We start from the raw sequence: 19,131 nt of genomic DNA on the forward strand, positions 1-19,131 counted from the left end.
AAAAAGCTGTGTTGAATGAGAGTTTGTTTGTCCCAGGCAGCGCTACACCGTAACTTCAGCGGCTGAGTTTCAACCTTGGATTTGCGTCACTGGGCAGAAACAACTCCTCCTCGATGCTCTTAACCCTTCACCTCAGTGGCGCCGGAGCCTGTTTAATTAAAGGACAATTTGTCCCCCCAACTTTCAGTCCAGCCAAAAAAAAAAAAAAAAATGTTTTCAAAAAAAAAAAAATCAATTTTTTTTTTTTCCAATTTTTTTTTTTTGAAAAATGTTTTAATAAAATCAGTCCAGTCCCCCGCACCTCGCGACCACCGCGAGCGCGAGGTGGGGGGGGCAGGCTGGGTGGGTCCAAGTCGACAGACATAGGTTACACGAATACACTGTCATTTACGGTAAAAAATGTGCGGCGGAGAGCTGGTATTAAGGTAATCGCAAAAGGCGCAAAGTCACAGGTCAGGAAGCCTCTGATCTTCATCCACCTGCCTCTCTGCCGCGCAGCCCAGCCCACCTACACAACAACAACAAACCTAATCATAATGATGAGTGAGCCACCCAAAAAGAAAAAGTTTGTCCAGTCAAAAATCACATTCGGTGTGAAGCCGACTCAGAGACCACCACCACCAGCAGCAGCAACGCTGCCTAGTGTGGAAGCTGCTTTGCCACCCAATGAAGATACACCCAATGAAGATGCACTGCCACCACCACCAGCCCCAGGACTTGATGCAGAAGTGTCCCAGGAGGAGGCTCCTCTAGCTGGGACTGCTTCTGCTGCTCCTATGGTGGTGTGTGTGGATTCATGTTGCCTTTATGACTCTGCACCAATTCAACCACTCGTTGCAAAAAAGGACACTGCCAGGTCTTTTGGGGAAAATGAACGCCGATATTGTAATCAAGAGTGGCTAACAAGTCGAGACTGGCTTGTCTTGTGCAGTACTAAAAAAAGACTGATATGTCACGTTTGCCGTTTTGCTGTCTCTCGAAACCTGATCAGCTTTTCTAAACGTGGAGAAGACAACTTCACCTCTACTGGTGTCAACAACTGGAAAAAATGCCCTGATATGTTGAACAGCCACGAGTCGAGCTGTATACACAAGGAGGCTGTGCAGAAGATGCGTGCATACAAAGGGCAGTTGTCTATTAATGCACAGCTATTAAGTCAACATGCTGTTCACCAGAAAGACAGGCGGGAGGGCATGTTGCAGCAACTCAAAAGCTTGCGTTTTCTTGTGAGACAGGGGCTTGCTGTCAGGGGACACACGGATATGGAGTCAAACTTCTTCCAGCTGACTACCTTAGTAGCAGAAAACAACAAAGTTCTGGAAAGTTTCATTGCCACAGGTAAATTCTTTTCCCACGAAATCCTTAATGAACTAATAGAACATATGTATCGCACCACCCTCAACACATTACTGTCCATGATCAAAGCTGCTAAACATTATGCCATAATTGTGGATGAGACTAGGGACATAAGTGGGAAAGAGCAGCTGTCACTTTCTATGCGATGGGTCTCAAGTGATTTCGTTGTGAGCGAGGACTTTATTGGGATGCATGACTGTCCTAAAACTGATGCAGAGTCCATAACGCACATAATTGAGGATATACTGTCCCGTTGTGGTCTGGATATAATGGATATGCGGGGCCAGACATACGATGGTGCGTCTGTGCTGCAGGGGAAAATGTCTGGTGTGGCCAAACGAATCAAGGACAAAAACCCCAAAGCAATTTCTATCCATTGCATGAATCATAGTCTCAACTTGATTCTGCAAGAGGTTGGAAGTAAGTGTGTATTGATTACGAGCGCCTTACAACTTGTTCATGACATTCACGAGATGATCGCCGGCTCACCAAAAAGGCTGGATGTTTTTGAGAAAATGCGTGCCTTTCACACTCCTAAAGATGGACCCGGTACCAGTAGGAATCTAAAAGCCCTCTGCCCGACACGCTGGACCTGCAGAACTGCAGCTATCAAATCCCTACTCGATAACTATGAGGCTGTGTTTGACACACTGGATGAGATTCGGATTACAAACCCTACCTCCCAAGCAGCCAAAAAAGCCCCTGGATATCAGGTATGGATGAAACAGTTTGAGTATCACCTAGGACTAAAGGTTGCCTTCAGCCTGTTTTCCACTGCGGAGCAAGTTGCACGAGAACTACAGTGTAAGGACATGAGTGCAGAAAAAGTGCGCTCCTCTGCTCCTCCCTTGCACTATGCAAAAATGAGGACAGAAGAGTTTTTTCGTGCTCTATATGATGACAGCTCAAAAAACGAACTGGTACAAGCCCCTGCCCTCCCTCCAAGACGCAAACCACCGCGTCGCTTTGATGATGGCGTGGCAAGACACCAGTGGGGAAACCCAGAAGAGATGTATAGGAGCCAATTCTTTGAAGCAATCGACCTGTTGACATCTGAACTAGACAGGAGATTCGACCAGCCCACCCTGCATCTCCTGTCTCAGATCGAGAACGTCCTGCTCACTGCTGTCAACAGGTGTGTAGTGTGTGTTTGTTTTTCGTGACGTTTAGTCTAGTTTGCTCTGCTGTCTTTGACCCTCACCATGTTTAAAACCACATTAAAAACCCACCTTTTCAGACTCGCATTCCATTTCCATATATAAAACCCCAACCCCTGCCCTTCCCTTTTCGTTTTAACCTTCTAATTAAGTTCTGTATCTGCTCTGTAAAGCGAATTTGAGGACCTATAAAGCACTATATAAATCGTATGTATTATTATTATTATTATTATTATTATTACCCTTATTATTATTATTGTAATAATAATACATTTTATTTATATTGCACTTTACATTTGAAACAAATCTGTGCTACAGTACAGAATACAAATCATTTGTAAGCCCTGTTACATTAAGAACAGTTAATACATGTATAAGCCTTATTAGCATTATTACAACAACTGATGTTGTTGTTGTCGACTCGTCGTCACCTAACTATAATTAAGAATATTGTTGTTTTAACAGCTCTGCTGGACCTGGCCCAGTGACAATCCCAAACGATGTTGCTGTCCAGTGCAGTGAAGACATGGATTTGGATAGACTCTGTGCACAGCTGCCATTGCTCCCGGGTCTGTTAACTGAATACAACAGGACGAATGCACGCACGCCCATCAAAGAAGTCACACAAGTAGCTACACTCGTTCATGTGCTGAAAGCAGGGAGTTGGACCGAAGGAGGCTGTGTTAGCGAGGTCATCAAGCTACTGCGTCTGTACCTAACAGTGCCGATGACAAATGCTACTGCTGAGCGCAGTTTCTCAACCCTCCGTCGGCTGAAAACCTACCTTCGTTCAACAATGACCGAAAAACGCCTCAACCACCTAATTTTCATGCACATCCACACAGATTTCACTGACAAGTTGGATCTTAATGAAGTGCTTAAAAGCTTCTGTTTTGGGAAAGACAGCCGCACACAGTACTTTGGGAAATGTGAGTGAAACTAAACAGCGACACAAATACAGTTATATTCATTTATTTTTTGTATATCTGAGGCACAAGCATAATCAGTGGAAACTGGAAAGCATGGGTAAACATAGGATTTCACTTTACGCAAAGCCAGGAGACCTTTTAGGTCCTGAATAAGTGCATGACGCACTGTCTTTTATTATTTACTCTGTGTTTGTTAACACAGAGTGTACAGAGAGTATAAGCTTAGTATATCTGGGCCTTTCGGTCGGATCTTGCAGACTTGCACTTGAGACGAGTTGTTCTGGCTAAGCGCTGAAGCGCATATGACGCACTATTTTATTTTTTTATTATCTTGGTAAGCGCATCATGGCGCAAGACGTGCTGCTCTTTAAATCGACTTGTTGTCGAATTGTTTTTTCTTTTCTTGAGCCACTAAATTGTATATATAGGGCAGGCTAGTATAGCCTATACGATTTATGAAAGCCGCACTTTGGCCGCCTGAGTAGCCTATTGTTTTCTCAATGTTGTTGATTCTTATGAAGAATAAGAAAATAAATGTGAAACATTTGTTATAAAATTGAACTGCATCGTTTTTTCCCCATCATCACCACATTTATTGTAGCATATGACTGTAATAACCATGAAGTAACTTCCTTAATAATACATAATTTGTAAAATGATAAGATAGTTCTACACTTCATGGAGTACACTTTTTGAACCGAATTAACCGAAATAATGGAATTAACCCCCTGAAAAATGAATGAACCCACCCGAAAAAATAAATAAAAAATAATTCCATTGTTTGGATGTACAAACTAAATTACCCCTGTTATCTACACTTCATGGAGTACACTTTTTGAACCGAATTAACCGAAATAATGGAATTAACCCCCTGAAAAATTAATGAACCCACCCGAAAAAAAACCCCAAATAATTCCATTGTTTGGATGTACAAACCAAATTACCCCTGATATCTACACTTCATGGAGTACACTTTTTGAACCGAATTAACCGGTTCAAAAAGTGTGGACCATCTCGCGCGCGCATGGTCCGCATGCACGCGCGCTTCGCTTCGCGCGCGTGCATGTGGACCGGAGATGTGTCCCCCCAACTCCAATTCCGTTCCGGCGCCTCTGCTTCACCTCCTCCGCTCTGCACCTGGCCTTCTTCTACCTCATTTACTTCCTCCTCTCCTCCGTTCATCCTCCTGTTCTCTCCCAGTGGTTCTCAACAGACGCGTTGCTAGGTCTCTACTAGGGTGGGGGCTTAGCCCCCCAGGCAACCAGGCAGCGGTGGGCCGCAAGGTTATTGTATATGTAGGCCCCCAAATAATTGGCAAAAAACTTAAGATGTGAATGAATATTAATTCACATATAAACACATATGACATAATATATATATATATATATATATATATATATATATGATATAATATATATATATATATATATATATTTTTTTAAACTAATGTAAAAGAAATGTCATGGATTTTCTTGCTTGGTATCGTTTTCATTTTGTTCCAAAAAGCCACTTCTACATTGAGGTGCCCACTAATGTTTAGTTTAGGTGCCCACTCTTCCTATGCGTTGTGTGTGTGTGTGTGTGTGTGTGTGTGTGTGTGTGTGTGTGTGTGTGTGTGTGTGTGTGTGTGTGTGTGTGTGTGTGTGTGTGTGTGTGTGTGTGTGTGTGTGTGTGTGTGTGTGTGTGTGTGCTCATGCACTGCATTCTGGCCCTGGGACTGGGCTGGCATATTTCAGGCTACATATTGACAGTCTGTTGTTGCAAATATCGCAGGCAATTCCAGGTTGTTTTCGCTATCTACTCGATACAATTGTTGCATCTTCTTCCTCAGAGAAGGTCAGACATGAGTCACGTCCTCCCAGTGTTTGTCCAGAGAGAACGTACAGAGTGTCCAGACGAACTGCAACTGTTTTATTTTTCTAGGTTTCATGCTGCTGTCAGGAACAGAATATTGTTGTTGTCGGGCAGAGACCTCTTATCCCCATAATTATTCAAACTTGTTGTGTTTTTTTCCCCGTAAATTAACGGCCTACTTGATCACACCACAGCGTCACACAAAAGCATCAAAAGTAGCAGATCTACAAGCTCGAAACGCGGCGCGAAGCGGCGCGTTTCGAGCTTGTAGATCTGCTACTTTTGATGCTTTTGAATTTGAATCCTGAAAAGTAACAGTTTTGGACATAGTATGAGGTTTCCACCGGACAGAGACGATGTCGATATGATATAATAGGACAGTGGTAGGCAACAGGCGGTCCGTGGGCCAGAACTGGCCCGCCAGCGATAATATATGGCCCAGCAAATGATTTAGTAAATAACACACATCTGACTGACAGATGCAGGGTGGACAGCAATGGCTTTGCATCGATGAAACCGGGTAGGATCAATGCATATAGTTCCCTTTCCATTCTCTGACAAACTGTTTGTACTAAAAAAATGTTTAAACCTTTCAGATAGTCTTGTAGGAGTACTTTGGAGAGGAAAATATAATGTTTAAAAAAAGAAAAAGAGCAACGTTGTAGTATGATCAAGTAGGGCGTTAATTTACGAAAAAAAGTTTGAATGTGGAGATACAAGGTTTTCTGCCCGACAGCAACGATATGCGTGCACACACTCCTGGGTTAACACGGTTTCATTTGATTGTGTCAGTGTTTCCATGTGTCATTGCTGTTGTTGAAGGCGAGAGGCCCCTTAATTAAAGCCCTAATTAACCTCCAGCCTCATTAGGGATCCAGCTAATGAAGTGAAGCTAGCGAACAGAGACACCACTGACCAAACACATCAGCTGAGGAGTGCAAGAAGAAGAATGTTTCAGGCTGTAGATTTGAATTTTAATCATTTAATGATATAATAGATAATAATAATAATAATAATAATAGACTGTATTTGTATAGCACCTTTCATGACATGAAATGCACCTCAAAGTGCTTTACAGAGCAAGAATACAATTACAACTAATTCAACAATAAAGCAAAAACGAAAAGCAAAAGCATATAAAACATAGTAGCACAATTAGCACTCGGAGGTGTTAATAAAGTGTTATCCATATATACTTTGGAGTCTCGCTGTTTGACCGCCATTCAGGTTAGAAATGTGATTCTGATACAAACCTGATATTGTGTTGTCGTTTCGTTTGTAGGCAATTAACTTAGGACCTTGTGTCACGGTCTGAGAAGCCCCTGACTGCAGCCCGCAGATCGGGGCGGGGCTTCTCCTAGGAGGAGTGGGCGGGGTTATGGAGGAGGAGTGGGTGGGGTTTAGGGAGGCGGGGGCGGGGCTCCGTGACTGTTCACTTTTTTCTTTTCAAAACTTTATTGAACACTGTTACAAATCAATGTTACTTTATGGATAAGTCTTGTTTATTATTTTACAATGAACGTGTTTTTCCAGTGGTAACCTATTTATATCATTGATATATTAAATAAGTTTGAAGAGGCTTAATGGTGATTATTTAGTGAATTATGGACAATTTGTTTGTTTTAACAGAACGTTTTATTAAATTAGTTTGAAGAGGCTTAATGGTGATTATTTAGTGAATTATGGATAATTTGTTTGTTTTAACAGAACGTTAATAAAATGTTTTCGCGATGATATATTTGTGTCTCTATAATATTAATATGTGATATATATATATATAATAATATATAAAGATGCCTGCCGCCCAAGGCTATATCCAAAAAGAATCTTCTAAGTACAAAGCACCACCAGGTCCCTGCGGAGGGGGGTCCCCTCCACCCAGCCCCGTACCCAGGATCGGGGTGCCTTGGTCTGGGTAGAGAGGGACCCCCGAAGGGGGTCTCCTGGTTGTTTTTGAAAAATACAAAAATTATTCAAAGTACAAAGTACCACCAGGTCCCTGCGGAGGGGGGTCCCCTCCACCCAGCCCTCTACCCAGGATCGGGGTGCCTTGGTCTGGGTAGAGAGGGGGGTCCCCTCCACCCAGCCCTCTACCCAGGATCGGGGTGCCTTTGGCTGGGTAGAGAGGGACCCCCGAAGGGGTCCTCTGGTTGTTTTAGAAAAATACAAAAATGATTCAAAGTACAAAGTACCACCAGGTCCCTGCAGAGGGGGGTCCCCTCCACCCAGCTCTCTACCCAGGATCGGGGTACCTTTGGCTGGGTAGAGAGGGACCCCCGAAGGGGTCCTCTGGTTGTTTTTGAAAAATACAAAAATTATTCAAAGTACAAAGTACCACCAGGTCCCTGCAGAGGGGGGTCCCCTCCACCCAGCTCTCTACCCAGGATCGGGGTGCCTTGGTCTGGGTAGAGAGGGACCCCCGAAGGGGGTCTCCTGGTTGTTTTTGAAAAATACAAAAATTATTCAAAGTACAAAGTACCACCAGGTCCCTGCAGAGGGGGGTCCCCTCCACCCAGCTCTGTACCCAGGATCGGGGTGCCTTTGGCTGGGTAGAGAGGGACCCCCGAAGGGGTCCTCTGGTTGTTTTTGAAAAATACAAAAATTATTCAAAGTGCAAAGTACCACCAGGTCCCTGCGGAGGGGGGTCCCCTCCACCCAGCCCTCTACCCAGGATCGGGGTGCCTTGGTCTGGGTAGAGAGGGGGGTCCCCTCCACCCAGCCCTCTACCCAGGATCGGGGTGCCTTTGGCTGGGTAGAGAGGGACCCCCGAAGGGGTCCTCTGGTTGTTTTAGAAAAATACAAAAATGATTCAAAGTACAAAGTACCACCAGGTCCCTGCAGAGGGGGGTCCCCTCCACCCAGCTCTCTACCCAGGATCGGGGTACCTTTGGCTGGGTAGAGAGGGACCCCCGAAGGGGTCCTCTGGTTGTTTTTGAAAAATACAAAAATTATTCAAAGTACAAAGTACCACCAGGTCCCTGCAGAGGGGGATCCCCTCCACCCAGCTCTCTACCCAGGATCGGGGTGCCTTGGTCTGGGTAGAGAGGGACCCCCGAAGGGGGTCTCCTGGTTGTTTTTGAAAAATACAAAAATTATTCAAAGTACAAAGTACCACCAGGTCCCTGCAGAGGGGGGTCCCCTCCACCCAGCTCTGTACCCAGGATCGGGGTGCCTTTGGCTGGGTAGAGAGGGACCCCCGAAGGGGTCCTCTGGTTGTTTTTGAAAAATACAAAAATTATTCAAAGTACAAAGTACCACCAGGTCCCTGCAGAGGGGGGTCCCCTCCACCCAGCTCTCTACCCAGGATCGGGGTGCATTGGTCTGGGTAGAGAGGGACCCCCGAAGGGGGTCTCCTGGTTGTTTTTGAAAAATACAAAAATTATTCAAAGTACAAAGTACCACCAGGTCCCTGCGGAGGGGGGTCCCCTCCACCCAGCCCTCTACCCAGGATCGGGGTGCCTTGGTCTGGGTAGAGAGGGGGGTCCCCTCCACCCAGCCCTCTACCCAGGATCGGGGTGCCTTTGGCTGGGTAGAGAGGGACCCCCGAAGGGGTCCTCTGGTTGTTTTTGAAAAATACAAAAATTATTCAAAGTACAAAGTACCACCAGGTCCCTGCGGAGGGGGGTCCCCTCCACCCAGCCCTCTACCCAGGATCGGGGTGCCTTGGTCTGGGTAGAGAGGGGGGTCCCCTCCACCCAGCCCTCTACCCAGGATCGGGGTGTCTTGGTCTGGGTAGAGAGGGGGGTCCCCTCCACCCAGCCCTCTACCCAGGATCGGGGTGCCTTTGGCTGGGTAGAGAGGGACCCCCGAAGGGGTCCTCTGGTTGTTTTTGAAAAATACAAAAAATATTCAAAGTACAAAGTACCCCCTCCGCAGGGACCTGGTGGTACTTTGTACTTTGAATATTTTTTGTATTTTTCAAAAACGACCAGGGGACCCCCGAGGGGGTCCCTCTCTACCCAGACCAAGGCACCCCGATCCTGGGTAGAGAGCTGGGTGGAGGGGACCCCCCTCTGCAGGGACCTGGTGGTACTTTGTACTTTGAATCATTTTTGTATTTTTCAAAACAACCAGAGGACCCCTTCGGGGGTCCCTCTCTACCCAGCCAAAGGCACCCCGATCCTGGGTAGAGGGCTGGGTGGAGGGGACCCCCCTCTCTACCCAGACCAAGGCACCCCGATCCTGGGTAGAGGGCTGGGTGGAGGGGACCCCCCTCCGCAGGGACCTGGTGGTACTTTGTACTTTGAATAATTTTTGTATTTTTCAAAAACAACCAGGAGACCCCCTTCGGGGGTCCCTCTCTACCCAGACCAAGGCACCCCGATCCTGGGTACGGGGCTGGGTGGAGGGGACCCCCCTCCGCAGGGACCTGGTGGTGCTTTGTACTTAGAAGATTTTTTGGATATAGCCTTGGGCGGCAGGCATCTTTATATATTATTATATATATATATATATCACATATTAATATTATAGAGACACAAATATATTATCGCGAAAACATTTTATTAACGTTCTGTTAAAACAAACAAATTATCCATAATTCACTAAATAATCACCATTAAGCCTCTTCAAACTAATTTAATAAAACGTTCTGTTAAAACAAACAAATTGTCCATAATTCACTAAATAATCACCATTAAGCCTCTTCAAACTTATTTAATATATCAATGATATAAATAGGTTACCACTGGAAAAAACACGTTCATTGTAAAATAATAAACAAGACTTATCCATAAAGTAACATTGATTTGTAACAGTGTTCAATAAAGTTTTGAAAAGAAAAAAGTGAACAGTCACGGAGCCCCGCCCCCTCCTCCCTAAACCCCACCCACTCCTCCTCCATAACCCCGCCCACTCCTCCTAGGAGAAGCCCCGCCCCGATCTGCGGGCTGCAGTCAGGGGTACATGCACGGTCTGCCTCCCCACAGACCGTGTCACCACTTTGGCCACTCCCACTTTCCATTCCTGCTCTCAGTCCTAGTTACACACCTGCCCTCACTCCCTCATCAGCCCAGCGGTGCCCTGCCCTTTGCCAACCTGTGAACACTTCTCAAATCAACCTGCTGCCTATAAAACTGGACTCATTCCACACACACATTGTCAGTACATACATTGTCACTCCTGTGAGCTGCCTTGGAGAGTCTTGTCCACTGACTTGTGTTTCTATAAGGTTTGCACTTCCTGTTTACTGCTTGATTTACTACGTCTTTGCTGTAAGCTAATTTACTGCTTTAATAAATCCTTGAATTGAAACTATTCTGCTTGTGGTTCAGCATTTTGGGTTCAGTCATTCCGCATTCCTGACACCTTGACTTTCTGCTTCATTTTGACCGGAAAGGTCTGGGGTAAGTCTATTTCCCATATCCCTATTGTAAAAATCCCCAAATAAACTTTCGTTGTGCATTGGAACAGTCTTCACAATACATCAAGGCAGACCAAACGGTTTGGGGAAGTGAACCGCCTGAGGCCTAACATCCATATACTGGGCATGCTATAACAGCAGGCCGAACATTCGGCAAAATAGCCAATCTGCAAGCTCACAGCGAAGACATTTGGTGTAAAGGGAACAAATGAGGGGATCCCTCATTTAATAATATGCGCCATTGGCGCATATTATCTTTATTTATTGTTTATATCATCCTTTTTATCAGGAAACATTTAACTTCTTGTACTATATCATCCTTTTTATCAGGAAACATTTAACTTCTTGTACTATATCATCCTTTTTATCAGGAAACATTTTACTTCTTGTGCTATTCTTTCATGTTGTCATTCTTGTCCCATTTTATTATTCTGCAGAGAGCACTTACAATGTTTAAGAAGGTTCTTTTAATTATTATAGTCGCTCTCTCACTCACTCACGCACGCACGCACGCACGCACGCACGCACACACACACTTGTAGAGAACTTGCCACACCATAAAAATATATATTTTTTACGGTTATTTTTAACCCGTTATTTTTTATATCCACATAAACAGCGTATTCCTCCTGAGAGAGTGTTAGTTTAGGTACTGTAGTACTCATTGTGCAGAATGTCCCCTTTCATGTTTTCGGAATGTATACACATGTTTTGAAAATAGCCGATCTACAAGCTCACAACGTGTCGCATCGCGACACGTTGTGAGCTTGTAGATCGGCTATTTTCAAATAGCTGAAGTATAGGGCTGAAGTGGTTAATGTATGTTTTGTAATAATAATCTGTAATAATAATCTACAAAGTAACGTGTAACCACAGTTTCCAAATAATTGTACAATATTTGCCTCTGATATGTTAGTCGAGTAAAGAAATACAAGGAAACAGGCTAAAAACATACAAGGGTCCATTTTATACTCTCGTCTCGGCCTTACAACACTTGGAAGAAATCCAGCGTTCTGCTTCTGGAAGGATTATGCTTTTGATGTGACACTCTCTCTATGACAGAAGATAGCATGACCCAGATAGATGTGGTGATTAGGTAAATACACTATACGCTAGGAGCTGGAGATGAGTGTGGAGGAGAGACGCTGCCGTGCACTATCTCTCTGACATTTTGCCTGTGAAAGGCCCTTACGGAGATTTAGCCTCTGCGACTTCAAAACAATTTTGCCATAATATGCAGTCAAAGAAAAAAATGGCTATTTTCTGCTTGGAATGGGGGGGGTCTGTCTGTACACACACACACACACACACACACACACACACACACACACACACACACACACACACACACACACACACACACACACACACACACACACAGCAACTAATAAACAGATTTGTTATTCATAGGTATACTTTATAACACTCTATCTTTCTATCTACGTGTCTGTCTGTCTGTCTGTATGTGTCCGTGTGCGCGCATGTGTGTGCGTGTGTGTGAGATTGTGTCTGTCTGTCTGTCTGTCTGTCACGCACGCACGCACGCACGCACGCACGCACGCACGCACGCACGCACGCACGCACGCACGCACGCACGCACGCACGCACGCACGCACGCACACACACACACACACACACACACACACACACACACACACACACACACACACACACACACACACACACACACACACACACACACACACACACACACACACACACGTTGCAGTACATACAGTAGCCTATACACATAGAAAATGGAAATAATAGACCAGTGTTTCCATAATGGTGGATGAATGCAGAAGGCCCTATACATGCTATCTAGAGACAGTAGAATGCGCCAGCCAAGACGGTGGCATGGTGGTGGATTCTTTTTTTTCCATTAGCGGTGAGGGACACAGAGAGGCACAATGATGCTAATTATTAAAAAACCCAGCGCTGTGTTCTCTTTTGATGGCAGTGAGATGAAAAGCTCAGTGCGAGCAACGAGTGCTCTGTGACTGGCTGCACAGCCTGACCGCGTCATCGCACAGAATCAATGGTGGAAAGTAACTAAGAACATTTACTCGGGTACCGCACCTTTTTCTGAGGTACTTTTACTTAATGTTTGCAATCTAGGAACCAGTGGTGTAAAGTACCTGAGTACATTTACTCAAGTACTGTACTTAAGGACAATTTTGAGGTACTTTTACTTTACTGGAGCATTTTAAAATGTCAGTACTTTTACTTGTACTCCACTACATCTCGGAGGCAGATATTATACTTTTACTCCACTACAATTATTTTAGCTACTAGTTACTTTATAGATTTTGATTATAATTACAACATACATTACCCACTTCAGCCCTGTATACATTTCGGCCATTTGAAAATGGCCGATCTACAAGCTCACAGTGCGCCGCGATGTGACGCGCTGTGAGCTTGTAGATCATCTATTCGAAAAAGGGAAACTTTGACAAAATGTGCCAATATGTGAGTACTTTTACTTTGATACTGTATGTATATTTTGATGCCTATACTTTTGTACTTGAAATCAGAAAAGAAATCGAATACAGGTATGTTTACCTGGAACAGAGAATTTCTACATTTAAGTATTGCTATTTTTTACGTTCTGAGTACTTCTTCCACAACTGCATGGAATCAACTGACGGCCTGATTCTGAGAACTTGATGTTTTTCTCCCTGTTTACGCGCAGTGGTGGAAGTACTCACACGTTTAACCACTTAAACCCCAGCATCCGTATTGTGTTGAAAGCTTTGGCCGAAAATAGCAGATCGACAGCTTGTCGATCGGCTATTATCAGCGAAAGCTCATCCCACAATAACAGCAAACAGAAAAAAGACACTATGGAGCGACATGAGGGATTCCGGTAGGGTCTAAATGGTTAACCCATTTAGACCAGGTCTAAATGGTTAACCCATTTAGACCAGGTCTAAATGGTTAACCCATTTAGACCGGGAAAGAATCTGTGTTATTTGTTTTTATTTCTTTGGCTATAAAAAAATAGCAGATCTACAAGTTCATAGCGCGGCACCGCGTGCCGCGCTATGAGCTTGTAGATCGGCTATTTTTGAAAAATCGTGAAAATGTGTGGAAATCTTTGAAGATATATATTTTTAAGTGAACATTTGCAACTCAAATCTTTGCTACTGGGGATTCTACAAATGTCTTCTAAATCCTAGCAGATAAAAACAAAACAAAACAATATGATGCTACTTGCTATATATGTGGTTCTAAAACTTTTTCATGTCAACTTTTTCACCCCCAAAATGATATGTATTTGGCTGCGGACCCCCATCTCAAAAAGAAGGCCAAAGAATGAAAGGCAACTAGAAAAAGTGCTCCTCGGAGCACAGGTCTCCGCCAGGTCAGGAAGGCTACTGTGGCCTCCTGGTGGCGCTATAATAGGCCAACGTGAAAAGGGTGCCATTTCTTCTTAGGCCTTGCACGACAATCGGACACTGACTGCATTCATGATTTGAGGCATTTTGTCAAAAACATGTGTTTTGCTGAATTAGACCTGTTGGTGGCGCTATAACAGGCCAATGTTAAAAGGGTGGCATTTGTTCCTCAACATAGTGTGAATGTGCGTGCAAAGTTTGAGCGCAATTGGACGGTGCGTTCATGATTTGCAGAATTTTGTTCAAAACAAGCCAATAATGCAAACTTTAGATGTCAATCTTAGCCAATCAGTATGGAGTATGAAAAATCAAACACATCCGTCGTGATCACATGACTATAGAGATCATGTGTACCGATTTGCGTGAAATTTGGATACGATTGGAAGGAGTAGTATAAAAAAATGTGTTTTACACAAGTCGGCCTCCTGGTGGCGCTATAAAAGGCAGATGTGAAAAATGCAGGGCAAAGGTTTTTCCTTGACCTATAGGGAGTGTGCATACAAAGTTTTACACAGATCGGTGCAATTATAGGTAAAAACACGAATCGGCCTGTTATAGCGCCAACATGAGGCTGATTTGAAAATGTTCAAATGGTAGTTCTTCCTCGGCCTAATGGGAACGTGCTTGCAAAATTTCTCGGAAAGTGCATGCTGTGTTCATGATTTGAGGCATTTTGTTCAAAACGGAGCACTCCTGCAAACTTTGGAAGACATTTTTAGCCAATCAGGATGGAATATGAGAAATCTGAAAGACCCGTTTCGTTTAATGACTGTAGAGATACTGTGTACCGATTTGTGGGATTTTTGGACAAAATCTGTAGGAGTACTGTCAAAAAATGTGTTTTGCACAAATTGGCCTCCTGGTGGCGCTATAACAGGCCCCTGTGAAAAATTTGGGGCAGAGGTTCTGCTCTGGTATCCAGGGACTGTGTGTGCACAGTTTGGCTGCGAGCAAGCCAACGGTGCCGGAGATTAGCTGTACACAGACAGATCGAATGACACACGGACACACGGACACACGGACGGACGGACAGGGGGTAAAACATACTCTCTCGCCATGCCTTTCGGCCTGGCGGAGACAAAAAGCAATATGCAACAATAGCACAATAAGACATAGAAACAGAATAGATAGAACTTGAGACAAAGGAGCCCATGCAATTAACAAACAAGCATTCTCAACAGCTGAGCAGAGTGCTGAGGGATGGTGGCTCGCATGCAAGGGAGCAATCCAGGGTTAAGAACCTCACTCATGGACACCTCAACCCATGGCCATAGACAGGAATCGAACCCTTGACCTTATTGGGACACACAGGATGCCACACTGCCAATGCTATAGCTTCGTCCAGCCTGATTGTGTCTGTTGAAGATCATATACTTTTGCCTTCTGTCATGAACCAAGCCCCTGTTTCCAGGGAGGAAACAGGGGCTTCCAGGGGAGGAAACAGGCGATTTGTGTGTGCGCGAAAATTTTCCCTTCATTTTCCTCTAAATGTTAAGACGGGAGACGGGCGATGCATCTGAGACGATGCATTTCTTTCTATGCCGTGCTTGTGTGCTCTCAGGCGAGCCTGTTGCTGTCTTTCTGCGGGAGAACGAGAAAGTAGGCGGTGCGGTGCTGCTTGTCAACGGACCAAACCATTTTTTTGGGGGGAATAAATCCTTTAAAATACATCGTGTTTATGAGTGCATGCATGATTTCAAAAGTGGGTTCAGGTTCTGTTAAATACGTATTTTTTAATTATTTTAACATTTATTTGTATTATTCGAAATTACTTAGGGGGGGGGGTCCAATCTGAAGCTAGGGGGAGACAAAACCCATATTGTTGGTTGGTTAAAGGGTTCATTGTCTCTGCCAGGCCGAAAGGCATGGCGAGAGAGTATGTTTTACCCCCTGTCCGTCCGTCCGTGTGTCCGTCCGTCCGTCATTCGATCTGTCTGTGTACAGCTAATCTCCGGCACCGTTGGCTTGCTCGCAGCGCCACCAGGGGGCCGATTTGTGCAAAACACATTTTTTGACAGTACTCCTACAGATTTTGTCCAAAAATCCCACAAATCGGTACACAGTATCTCTATAGTCATTAAACGAAACGGGTCTTTCAGATTTCTCATATTCCATCCTGATTGGCTAAAAATGTCTTCCAAAGTTTGCAGGAGTGCTCCGTTTTGAACAAAATGCCTCAAATCATGAACACAGCATGCAATTTCCGTGAAATTTTGTAAGCACATTCCCATTAGGCTGAGGAAGAACTACCATTTGAACATCTTTAAATCAGCCTCATGGTAGCGCTATAACAGGCCGATTCGTGTTTTTACCTATAATTGCACCGATCTGTGTAAAACTTTGTATGCACACTCCCTATAGGTCAAGGAAAAACCTTTGCCCTGCATTTTTCACATCTGCCTTTTATAGCGCCACCAGGAGGCCGACTTGTGTAAAACACATTTTTTTATACTGCTCCTTCCAATTGTATCCAAATTTCACGCAAATCGGTACACATGATATCTATAGTCATGTGATCACGACGGATGTGTTTGATTTTTCATATTCCATACTGATTGGCTAAGATTGACATCTAAAGTTTGCATTATTGGCTTTTTTTGAACAAAATTCTGCAAATCATGAACGCACCGTCCAATTGCGCTCAAACTTTGCACGCACATTCCCACTATGTTGAGGAACAAATGCCACCCTTTTCACATTGGCCTGTTATAGCGCCACCAACAGGTCTAATTCAGCGAAACACATGTTTTTAACAAAATGCCTCAAATCATGAATGCAGTCAGTGTCCGATTGTCGTGCAAGGCCTAAGAAGAAATGGCACCTTTTCACGTTGGCCTATTATAGCGCCACCAGGAGGCCACAGTAGCCTACCTGACCTGGCGGAGACCTGTGCTCCGAGGAGCACTTTTTCTAGTTTATTATGTTATTATTGTCTCCGCCAGGCCGAAAGGCATGGCGAGAGACTATGTTTTACCCCCTGTCCGTCCGTCCGTCTGTCTGTCTGTCCGTCCGTCCGTCCGTCTGTGAACAGCTAATCTCTGGCACCGTTGGCTTGATCGCAGCGAAACTGTGCACACACACTCCCTGGATGCCAATTCAGAGCCTCTGCCCCAATTTTTTATATGGCCCTGTTATAGCGCCACCAGGGGGGCGCTTTTTGCAAAACACATTTTTTCACAGTACTCCTACATATTTTGTCCAAACATCACGCAAATCAGTACACAGTATCTCTTTCAGATTTTTCATGTTCCATCCTGATTGGCTAAAAATGGCTTCCAAAGTTTGCAGGACTGCTCCGTTTTGAACAAAATGCCTCAAATTATGAACACACCATGCAATTTCCGTGAAACTTTGCACGTACATTCCCACTATGCCGAGGAAGAAATTCCACTTTAGATTTTTCTAATCAGCCTCATGGTGGCGCTATAACAGTCCGATTTGTGTTTTTACCTATAACTGCACCAATCTGTGTAAAACTTTGTATGCGCACTCCCTTGAGGTCAAGGAAAAACCTTTGCCCTGCATTTTTCACATCTGCCTTTTATAGCGCCACCAGGAGGCCGACTTATGTAAAACATATTTCTTTACATTACTCCTTCCGATTTTATCCAAATGTCATGCAAATCGGTACACATGATGTCTATAGTCATTGGTCAAGATGGATCTGTTTAATTTTTCATATTCCATCCCGATCTAAAGTTTGCAGGAGTGGCCCGTTTAGAACAAAATGCTGCACATCATAAATGCAGCGCCCGATTGCGGTCAAACTTTGCGCGCACATTCACACTATGTTGAGGAACACATGCTACCTTTAAACATTGGCCTGTTATAGCGCCACCAGCAGGTCTAATTTAGCAAAACATTTTTTTGAACAAAATGCCTCAAATCATGAATGCAGTGTCCGATTGCCGTGCAAGACCTAAGAACTAATGGCACCCTTTTGACATTGGCCTATTGTAGCGCCACCAGGAGGCCACAATAACCTACCTGACCTGTGCTCCGAGGAGCCCTTTTTCTAGTTACTGTATATTTACTTTTTGGTGCGGGGATAGCTGTCAAGCAGCCATGTTACAAATAACAGCAACTGCCTCATGATTTCTGCCCGATTCTGCCTGTGTGAGGCAGAATTAACGTGTGGTTAAACATGGAGAAATAAACAGTGGTGTAAGTACTCGAAAACCATACTGGAGTAAAGGTATACATACAGATATCTTGAAAGATATTTACTTCAGTAAAACTAAAAGGTCACACATGAGAAAAACATTTGGATCAAAGTGTTATAGCAGCTCACATCATATCATATGTACTGAAGAAAAGATCTTTTCATAGTGCAAAGATACAAAACAGTCAGAAATGTTGTCTACTTTCAGAATAATGTAGCTTTCAAGCAGCTCAGCTGTTTTTTTCCCACCATGTAGCATTATCTATCTTTATTCAGTCCTATATTTCATCCTCCATAGCGTCCATGGGATGGCTGAACGTGTGCCCTTATCAGGGCCCTTATAATGCTCAAAAACATCTTTAAAAAATCCTTCACCTTGCCAGCCTGCCTCCATTCTTCCTCTCACAAAGACGCTTACATTCCAGGGACGGAGGGACCTAGCTAGAACACACTGATACCTCCTATTGTCTCAATATCCAAGTGAAAGCCTGCACTATAGCAGGACTGGCACAGAAATGATCATTTCAAACATCAAAATGCATGAATGCAGTATGAATCATGCGCTAATAAGTTACCCCCCGCGCCCCCCATCTCAGGCTATAAGAGTTCTCCAGTGATGTAGTAGAACTCAGAAGGCGCAGGACTTGCTACTCTTTGCACAACCTTGTCATAGCCTAGTCTTTAAGCTTCCTCTGTCTCTCCAGACTTCCTCAGGATTTCAAGACTGAAGCAGGTAAGACACTGAGACCTCTTGTCTATTAGTTAAATGTAGACAGGAGATTGTGACTAATTGATGTTAATTCCAGCATTCATTTTTATTTCATTCCAGCAGCTTTTTGTAAAGAAATTGATCTTTAAAAATGGTTCAACCCCTTATGTATTGGTCATAAAATAATTGATTCATTATTAA

Source organism: Gymnoscopelus microlampas (genome assembly GCF_963454915.1).
Source record: "Gymnoscopelus microlampas genome assembly, chromosome: 15".
Lineage (NCBI taxonomy): Eukaryota > Metazoa > Chordata > Actinopteri > Myctophiformes > Myctophidae > Gymnoscopelus > Gymnoscopelus microlampas.